This window comes from Peromyscus leucopus, chromosome 2 (assembly GCF_004664715.2).
Source record: "Peromyscus leucopus breed LL Stock chromosome 2, UCI_PerLeu_2.1, whole genome shotgun sequence".
Taxonomy (NCBI): Eukaryota; Metazoa; Chordata; class Mammalia; order Rodentia; family Cricetidae; genus Peromyscus; species Peromyscus leucopus.
In genome coordinates this window covers 99,259,142-99,270,189 of record NC_051064.1, presented here as the reverse complement: position 1 = coordinate 99,270,189, position 11,048 = coordinate 99,259,142, and the positions used below count along the sequence as shown (strand labels likewise).

The 11,048-nt window shown below is 39.5% G+C and overlaps 1 pseudogene; it reads right to left on the bottom strand.

Annotated features, from left to right (window-relative positions):
• LOC114693785 overlaps positions 1-10,618 on the bottom strand; it is a 60,360-nt pseudogene extending 49,742 nt beyond the window's left edge.
• Between the last annotated feature and the right edge of the window lie 430 nt (positions 10,619-11,048).

Here is an 11,048-nt window from a genome sequence, read left to right as displayed (position 1 = left end):
CATAAAATATGAACATCAAGTGAAAAGGTTTAGCTACAGCCCTCTACAGGGGATCTGGCATGATTCAAGGCCTTTGTCAACATCTGTGAAGTCACACAGAGAACCAAGCTTTAAGTTCAACAATTTGCTTAATGACCCATTTTTTTGCTTAGCTGTATAACTCATGGGACAAGGGCATGGCTAGATGTTCACTGTTCAGTCCTCAGTGCTTAGCATAGTATAGACCAAAGACTAGAATTTAGGCAATTAATAAGAATCTGTTCAATGAATGAAAGGGCTACAGCCTCCTGCACTGCCCTGTAAAGGGCTCACCTTCCTCCTCTCCTATGGCATCTGCAAGATGGAGGGCCTCCTCCTGTATAAGCTGCTCTAAGTTCTTCTTCCCCAATCCAAAGTTCTTGAGTGTCATTAGTGCAAACCTTCTTTGCTCCTTCCATGTCTGGCCATTGGACATGATCAATCCTGGAAAGAAAAGATTCAGCATTTATAGCACTGTGATTCTGGTTAAAAGTACTAGAAAAGTACTAAGACATGTGCACAGTGAAGAAGAAAGGCCAATAAGTGAATTGATAGCTGTCCACAGACAATCACAATGTAAGTGACTAACATATTCTGGTGACTTGCAACAGTACCTAGTTTAGTAAATACTTCTTATGTATTATATAATTTTGTACTGACAGAACCTCTACAGGTTTATTACCAAATTAGCAAAATGTCCATTTCAGTTGGTAAAACACTGAGGTATGATAATAAATTTAAAGTAATCTTTGAAAGACAACAAGTATGTGAGCAGTCAGGTGTTCAAGTTTCCTTGGTTCTAAAGCCCCAAGTTGATTAGTAGAAATATGTCCATTTATGTCAGAATGAGTACCAGGAATGCCCTCATGGATAGGGCAAGGCACACACTGCTAACAAAGCAACAAAGACATTATAGAAGAGGTTCTAGCAAAGACAAACTTAAAAAGATGACAAAATGACTCAAGAAGTTAAGAAGGATGAATGTTCATCACACACACATACATACACAAATGCAGAGGTGCAGCAGAGAGGGACATGCTGGTGTGATTAGCATCCAGCATGTCTCAGTGCACATATAATGCCAAACTCCTGTCCAGATATTACCTTTCAGCACAATGTTCAATTCTTTAAAGAAAGGTCCTGGTTTCCATCTCATGTATACTTTCATCAACTCAGTCTTTTATTTCCTGAAACTCTCCTTTTCATTCTGGAACTTTCAGTTACATTACTTATTCTTTGCCAGAAATTTCCTATAATTTTTATTGTCTTATTTTAACTATCAAATCTTGAAATATTGGAGTTTTTTAAGACTAGGTCTAAAACCTCTCTTCTATACTAAACTTTATTTCAGGAAATCTAGTGAACTCCTATCATTTAAATAACCCCTTCTGATAGTCAAACTGTAGTTTGTCCCAGAAGGCACACACTCCTGAATCACACTCCTGATTATAAACATTGCCAGTTGCAGAACTTACACTCACCACATGTATGACAGATGTCATTATTAGATTCCTGAAACTCTCAAATGGAAGTCAACATCACTAATCATTGACCTGTCTTCTGTCATTGTCATCTTTGCATTACTCACAGCTCCTGCAGTGTCCTGAGAACCCCATTTTCCTGGCATCGAAGTCAAATGTCATAATGGCTTCTCTCTTGAATGACTTCAGTCCATGAGCCTGTACAGCACCATCCCAGTCTAACCTACTGTCATTTTTGTCATCTTGAGTGTTCAGACTCCTTCTTTCATAACTTACAATGGTAATATCTTTGCTATCGTTCTTATGTTCTCTGCCTGGCATCCTAAGTGTGCCTGAAAATGTGTAATATTTGATTTTTTTTTCTCCCACCCAAACTACTTAAGAGTTTCTCTTGATGTTTTGATAGAAACCCAAGAGCTGGGCTCTTTCTTGCCAACCTTAACAGTTTTATGTCCACTTGAATATGTCCTTCAGATACTATACTTGCCACACTGAAAACCTTTCAATTCTTCAAGATCTCTGCTTTCTTGTCTCATCAAGGATATTCGATCTGTATAGTATATTTTTTTCAAACTACTAAATGAATACCATTATTTCAAAAACTTTTCCTGAATCCTAAGCCACCTTGGATGTCTTTGATAAGTGCTTTACTATTGTAGAATGACAGGTTTTTAATCAAAATAGCTAATTGATTCAGACTTTTTTGTTAGATGAATTATGTATCACACAATGAGAAGAATTTTTATCTATTCTGGTCAGTCATAATCAATTACGCCAATGATTCTGCTTCTCCCAATAGATAATGTAGTCAAAGATGTACAATTAATGGCTGATTGTTTCAAGGAACAATTAGAAATGGCTAAAAATGAAGTTTTTAGAGGTTAATAGAGTTGGAATCTGTTTTCAACTTTCAGACAGATAAGTTGATTTAATGATTAGCTTATGTATTCATGCTAGTCTATTCTCACACTGTTTGGAACGCTAGAGATCCCTGTGTGGCATGCCTTTAATGATGTAGTTAAAGGAGCCATAATCAAGATGAGCAGCCCCAGGAAGAAGCTGTTCATATCCATTTTTTTTTTGGACAGAGTGTTGGAGTAGGAAAAGGGAAGTGAAGGCTCAGCATGTCTGGCTGTGGTAAATGCTGTTACTTCCTATCCATACATCTAGAGTTCTTCTGCAGGACATGTCTCTTCTCCAAGTCTCTCTTGCAGGGATACACTGTAAATCCTTTGATAGTTGCTTTTATTTAGGTAATGTTGCATCTAGCTGACTTTGAAGATAACATTTCATGAAGGATTTTATTTACAAGAATGTTGTAAAATTACAGACATAGAGGTGCTTTTAACAAATCATATCCACACCTCATGCTGTACTAGAAACAATATATGCATTTTTTATTTTTAACAGTTTCATATATGTAGTACTTGTTGATCATACCCTTTTTCCACTCCCACTCTACACCTCTCCCTCGAACCTCTCCTAATGTGTTCCATTTTCCATCAACATTCAGGGTTTTTTAAAAAATAACCCACTAAAGCCAACAATGCTGCCAGTAAACTTACCATTGTTTTTAAAGACACGTTCTCTGAGTGGTGTAATGGGACGTTTCAAAAAGTTTTGTTCCATTTGAGTGAAAGCTTCTTTGATTAAGGGCAGTCCAGTTATGACCACTGAGGGGATGTTACCAAAATCCAGGCTAATTAGGTTTCCATACTTCTTCACAAACTGAAAAACATTTCAATAGCCATAGTTAAGTCTGATGTGTCAGTGTATCAAGGGATGGCAGGCATGTGTGGGTCTAATGGGACATGTGTTGAGAGATCTCTATGTTAATATGAATGGAGGGGTGCACCTTGGTCTATGGAAGTGTTTCTAATAAGGTTTTCTTGTCCTCTGAACTAAGTTCAAATTCAAATTCAAATGGAATGTATCTTATAAAAATCATTGATGCAGGACAGTATGAATTGGGTGGGCATCTATCATGTACTCCTAAAAGAAGGTATAAGTATATAAGTGTCAACAAATAAACAAGGTCTCCATTCAACCATTCTAAAGTCCAATAAAGGCAGAGAAAAAGACTCATGTGACCTTACAAATGCTGAGGAAGTTCTGCGCATATTTTGTATAGCTTGCAAGGACTTCTTAGAAAATCAAATGTCTGCTTATCTGTAGGATGATGCTGTCTACACAGCATCTGTTAGACATGAGATGTACACAATAAGACTAAAACTAAGAGGAGTCCATGCCCATCTGGGTGGAAAAAGTACCTTGATGTAACAGGAATATTTCAGTACAGTTTCTTCATCTCCACTTCACCAACTTCCAATTCTCTTTAGAATTTTAAATTTCTTCTTATACTTTCATTCATGCATTCACCGGTAAAAACTGAATGAGCATCAAGTTTCCCTAGAAGTGTCTTAAAGAAAGCAAGCTCTCTAACTTGGAATCTAGTGAATGTAGAAAATGAAAAGCATTAGTCCTCAGAGTTCGAACTGTCTACCTACAAGTCTATTGTAGAAATCATGGAAGCCTGAGTGAAAATTACAGTATCTGTGTAGGGAAGAGAATATTCTCTGTTTATTCATTAGTAGATATGGAAAATGTAATAAAGGCTTGATTTCTAGAAGTGGAGACATCTCTGAATATCTGGAGTGATGAAAACATGTAGGCTGTATGGTCAACTGACTGTGGGATCCTGGGACAGCTGCTCTCTTCCAAGTATTAGACCCCGAGTTATGAAAGAGAAAAAAAAAAAATCTCCCTCAAATTGTTCTGTGGGTTGTAATGAGAATAGCACTGTGAGAAGCACTCTGTTTAGTTCCAGGCACCCAGCCACCCACAGTACCTTTGACAAATGAATGAGCTCTGTGTTCAAAGGCTTGGAAATACAAATCCATGGTGAGAGCCAGCACAAGAGCCTACCAGTCCCAGACAGCCATACAAACTGTGTGAGTATTCAGCATATTTTGTGCTTTAGCCAATTATTTATAATCATTCTACTGTAGTTAGGTTCACCATTCTGGAAAGGCAAATAAGTTGTAAGCAGAGTTATCTAGCTAAACCTAGCTTTTGCCTGGAGGAGAGAAGTTGTCAGGCATTATATAAGATTGAAGACAAATACATTAATGTTGAGAATCCATAGAGCCTTAGAGTTCCATGGGAGATAGACTGCAGAGCAGCCATGAGACCAAGGAAGTAGTTTGGGAGAGAAGGAGAGTGCCCAAGAAATGCATAATGTATAACATTGTTTGGTTTGAAATATATTACTTTCACCTGTGTGCTCAAGAGTCAGAACTATGTAGACCCAAGCTCTGCTTTTTGTCTACCTGTGTCTTGTCTAATTGCAACAGTAGTGTCAAAGAGAAGGATTCAGTCCCTTCAGGTATCTTGGTCTTCTACCCATCTCCATGCATTGTTGCCCTACCACTTTGAGACCTGAATCTGTGGGAACAGTGTCAAATCATATGTCATGATTTGGTCTCATCTGAGAATCTTGCACCGACATTGAAGACAGCCTAGACTCAGTTTTCTCTTTGTTACTTATCCATAGACCTTAATAATCTTATTTAACCACAGTCAGTCTGCCCTGTCTTGGTCATAAATGCAGAACCAATAAGTGAATGTATTTGAGTTTAAGAGCTATCAGTAATAGTTGTATGATTATTCAATAAATTTCTAATTTCATTTTGGTGAAAACTCAATGAAGAGGTGCTGGAAACTTCTTCAAATTTGGTTTAATCTAAATGACTCCTCACTGACAACATGTACCACTTAGATTTTGTACTTGAACTTAAGAAGTATCCAGAGGCTAAGTTCTGAGGTGAATGACTTCAACTCTTTGCATATATATATATATATATATATATATATATATATATATATATAATACTTCAGCAGATTATATCAATAAATTTTATGTTGTTACCAACTAAGTAAAGATCAGGAAGTCAATTGACTCTGTATCTCTAGCCTTATGATTCTCAAATGTGTTAATTCAGTCTCCAATTATTTCATGTGAATTAAATGACCCAGATGATGTCTCAGGATATGTCAGAAGACAGGACATGGTTTTTTTAATGTTAAGCCAATAATTTTAAAAGAGGATAAAAGGGAGGTAGGCCATAGCTGAAGAGATGGTTTAGTTGGAAGGTTGCTCTTCAAGATAATCTGGGTTCTATTCCCAGCTCTCACATGACTGCTCACAGCTGTTTGTAACTCCCATTCCAGGGTATCTAACACCCTCTGCTGGCATCTGTGGGCACTAGGCAGGCATGAAATGCACAGACAAAGTTTTCAAATACATAAAAAAATACAATAATTTAAAAATAGAAGCTAGTCCAGAAGGCTAAAACAAGATTAAATATAGAACTAATAACAGAAAAATGAAGAACAATGGATTAAAATATGAAATAAAATATTTAAGGAAAGCAACAGGACAGAACATTAATAGGAGGGATGAAATCTCCCATTGTAGTGTAAGGAAACAAGGATCAGCAGAGGGAATGTTTAAAAAAAGAGAAATTTCATTCCAAGGATTAGTGAGACAAGACATTGGATATTGAAGGAGCAACTTGAGAAAGACTTCACTAATTCAAAATTCTTAAACTTAAGAAGAAACAAAACAGAGTCATCCAGAAAGAAAATTGAAAAAAAAAATTCTACCAATTAATTTTTCCTTAAGGAGTAGGTAAGAAGGTTTTTTAACCTGCATTCTTAAAGCACTGGGCATTGAGGTGTGTGTGTGTGTGTGTGTGTGTGTGTGTGTGTATGTGTGTGTTCCTAATGGGGACAAGAAACCCATAAACTCTGCCTCCTCAAAGTTTAACATGTTTCTTTGCATTTTTGTGTTTGTTCATTTGTGTCCATATGTATGTGGATGAGTATGGAGACCAGAGTTCAATCCTAGGCATCTCTCTAAGGGGAGAGATGTTTTTTGTTTTGTTTTTGGTCTTTTGAGTCAAGGTCTATCATTGGCCCAAGAAAGCTATGCTGGCTAGTCCATGACCTTGGGAGATTTACTTGTCTGATCCTCCCTAGTCTTGAGATTACAAATCCAGGCTACTACACTGGGCTTTTTAAATGTAGGTTCTGGGGACGGAACTCAGATCTTTCTACCTGATTGGTAAATATCTCCCCTTCAAAGATCAATGCCAAGTTTTATCACAATGCAATGTAGATTAACATTCACTTCTTATCATCATGGTGCCTATAATTACCGAACAAGGGAATGTTGGTAAGTACATGAGAGAACAGGAGCAGGTCAGGCTCCTGGAAAAATTAGCTCTCATTAAAAGTAAGGTGGGAGGCAAGATGGAGGAGTGTGGTGGTTATATTTGTGCCTTCTGGATCATAGGTCCTTAAAGTTTCTTGTTTGTCAATTCCTCGTCTTTATGAACCAGAATACATACATATAAATGAAACTACTGGAAAATCAAAGCAGTAATCCAAAAGCAACTGGACATCTCAGGTGAGCCTCTGGTACAAATCAGTTTTTTGTTTCTTATATATCTAGCCTCTAGATTTAACTCCATCTTGAGAGGTTAAAAGAGTAAAAAGTCCAGAGAATAAGTGTAGAGTCAAATGATGTTGGGTTTTAGGCTTTCATTGCCATTACCTCAGGGACCAACATGGGAAAGTTAGATTCCTGTTCTTCTCAGCCAGTTTGCTCAGTGGAGTGTGGAAATACTACCAGAAGGCAGCTCACAAGAGTGCCTGTGACGGAACCTAAAGGAAAAGGAGCATTCGAACCAGAAGGAAGGCCTTCAGACTGTGATGATTGTTTCCCAATGGCAAGAATCCAAATAATTACAAGTAAATTGTACCATTTTAGTCCACTTGTTTATACATGGAAATATCAAAATGTAAACTCACATAAAGGACAAAGTAAATGGATAAAAAATGACTCAAATGGGAAGAAGAGCCCCAGGGGGTCATCAGGAACATTGTGTGACACTAGGCATTTCACCTAAGCCCTGTAGTCACATCTAATTTAGCAGCAAAAGGAAGGTATATCTCAATATTTTTAATTAACTCAGGATCAAGTAAAATAATTTCTTGATCATACTAATTAAACAGCAGTTGACAGAGAGTAAACTTTAATTGAAATTCAGTATTTTTTTTTCCAAAGCCATGAAAAATGCAGACCAGCCTGACAAGATCTCTGCCTTTTTGCCTCTGTGTGTTGTGAGTTTAACACCATAAAACCACATTAACGTCTCTAACCTACCATGGACTGCAGTAGTGCAGTTCATAGGTGGAGCCTTGCTACTCACACTACCTTTGCATCACATCTGGGCTGAGTCTCTGAGCAGAATCGTGAGATCCACAGCTGCACTGTTACAAAGAGTCTGCAGCAGAGCCTGTAGTGAAATCTGATCTTCTCCCCTTCTCTTATGGTAACACAGATGTCTCTTCCTCATAGAAAAGATGAAGAAAGATATCTCTGACTTTTATGCCCCTGTGGTGAGGCGTGACCACCTTACTCTGATGGATCCCTGAGGTCTGCAGCTGTCCTTATTCTCACTGGACTATGCTGATGAGGCTTTGGGGTGAATTTCTGTGAGTGTGGGGATCACAGACTGAGGTCACCAAGATTCATGCAAGAGACCCTTTATAACCAAAATTTACTTTTCAATCACCACTCAAAAAGGGCAGTATTCAGATCCCCAACAGGATACCTCTGCAAGTAAAATTACCTTAAAACTGGAACATCTCAAGTCTACTGAGATGACACACTTTGGAATTCAGAATTATGAAAGATTTTAAAATCAACTGCCATAATTTTTTTCAAATATCGACATGTCTCAACAAAGAAATAAAATAAACAAGGATAGAACGCTGCAATGGTGTAAGTGGAGATCTGTATAGAAGATCTTGGCAAAGAAACAATGTGAGAACCAGCTTGGGCTGTGCAGAGAAAGCAGATAGTAAACAGCAAGATCCAGCACCAGACAAGCACCAGACATGTTATAGCTGTGCCTCAATGTCCATCTCTTCCCGAAAATCAGGAAAGAGAAAGTGTAGATGAGAAAAATCTTGAAGAACGGTTGAAACTACCTAGTCTGACAAAATACAAGCCTGCCATGAAGAAACCAAGCTTAATTAAGCAAAATCACCACAATCAATATAGAAACTACAAACAGAAAATATCTTGAAAGCAGAGAAAAAATAACTTACCACTTATGGGGGAGCCACAAAGAAAAGAATGTAGTGGGAAAACATCTAAAAATGTTAAGTGGAGTAGATCTTCAAACTAGTGTCCTACCATCTGGAAAGACAGTATGGGAATGGAGGGGAACGGTATTCTGAGGAGGGGCACAGTGAAGAAGTTTCCTTCTGTTACAGCCTCCTCTGAAGGAATGGAGAAAGAAAGTGCTTGAGATCAGAAAGGTAACTGAACTTGAAAGGTCAGAAAAAAGACAGTAATGGAGGAGGAGTAAGGGGCAAAGACAACAGACTCCTCTGCCTTTGAGTTCCAGCAGCACTGGACACTGACGAGCAGGTCAGTGTGTGATGTGGGTCTCAGTGTGGGGACAACACCTGAGCAGTGTGTCCGAGAGAGGAGAAGGCTCCTCTATGTTTGTAGCCTTGTATCAGCTTCACTACACATGGAAGTAGTGTTAGCAAAGTCCATGAGTGGCATGTGAGTGTTGAATAACACAGAACACTGGCTGAGAGGACGGTAAAATAGGTGTAAAGAGAGAGAAGATAAAGGCATCTACTGGGAACGTGCCCAAGAAACACAGAGGGAAGGGAAAATGGAAGAGTAAAGTAACAGAAATCCAAACAGAAAGCAATAAAAATAAGGAGTAAATATCCTTATATACAATAAATACACAAAATGATCTAGTCTCCCCAGCTAATGGTAAGAGGTAGACATAATAAATAAGGAACCAAAACATAGGAATAATTACTTTAAAAACCTGAATCATACCCTGTCTAGGCAAGGACATTGCTACAGATAAAAAGGGACATTGCAAAGGAGGATGGTCAGTGCAGCAAAACATCTACTGATCTTAAATGTGTAGGACACACACACACACACACACACACACACACACACACACACAAAATTGCAGCTGAAGAGGGAGAGGAAGAGAGCAGGAGGCCAACCAGACTCCCAGTGGAGCTGGAGACTTGATTGCATCTTTTTCTGCACTTGTGTAGTTGATAAAGTCATTAGGTGAACAGTCAGCAAGGATGCACAAAGACCAAACTAGTGTCAATAAGAGAGAACTGATGTTACAGAAAATTCTGATCAAGAGAGCAGGTTTTTTTTTTTTCATTTTTTTTTTTATTCCCTGGATGAGAGAGAGCTTAACAAATTAAGTGAAGGGGGTACTTATACATTCTTAAAGCAGCAGCATTTATTTAACAAGGTGGACTATTCTGTCATCCATCTACTTAACATACTTAGAAGAAATGAAATCATAGGTAGTATGTTGTCAAATCACAATGGGTTAACAACGGAGATCTTTCATATACAGATAAGAAAATCAACTTTTTGGCATCAAAACATCGTGTGTCATAAATGAAGGCACAGATTAGAAACCAACTCTACTGACTGAGTTAGCCCAGGGCCAGCATCAGCCTACCACTGTGTCCTCCAGCCCCCAGTGCCAGGATCCCTGTTCCTGCAGCTCAGGATTGGGTCAGGGCACAGCCAGGCACCCTAGCCCTTTCTTACCTGCTGTATCACCAGATGCGTCTGCTCCAAATCCAACTGGAACAAATTGCCCACAAAGGGCAGGCGCCAGGGCCCTGGAGGGTGGTTCTTGGGGCGCCTGTTTTTTAGGTAGTTGGTCAGGAACAGGAAGGTGACAGCAGTCAGCAGCAGAGTCCTAGGATGGAGTGCTGCCCAGATGGCGGCCACCAGGGAGCCATCTGTGACAAGCATGGTAAAGGTTTGAGCTGGGTCTGGTTCCCTGGGTCCCTTCCTAGTACGGACTTCCTCTGCTAAGTTCCACCCTGTTCCTTGCAGACCACGCCCCCGCTCTCGGTCCTACCATAGCCCCGGCCCTGTTCATTGTTCACACCATCTCCACTGGCCCCGCCCCATCTCTCTGTTCTGCCTGGGCGACTACATCCTGCTTATCAGTACTGGGTAATGCTGGAGGCTTCCACAGAGCCCTCTGCTTCTCTGCACTTTTACCCAATCTCTTCCAGGCACCTCCCTCCTAACCTTTATGCTGGTGCTCTCTGCTTTGCCCTTTTTCCCAAGTCCTTCCTACCTGCAGGTACTTCTGCCCCACCCCTAGGTGCCAGGCATTGTGTTCCCAGCACTTCCCCCAGTGTGGTTTAAAAGGGCTTGCCAAGAATGGTTGTTTTTTTCAGAAATTTGTTTCTCTGAAGCCTTTGTGTGGCTCTGGGAATTGTGATTTACATCCCAGCAGACTCCTGGTTTGTAAACAAGCTTTCCCCAGTGCTGGTAACCTTTTCAGAGGAGAGAGATTGTGTGGTGTGGTGTGTGGGTGACCAGATTTGTGAGGCTGCAGCACCTGTGACATAACAGAGAAAAGCCACCACTGGGAACTTTCTGAAATGATC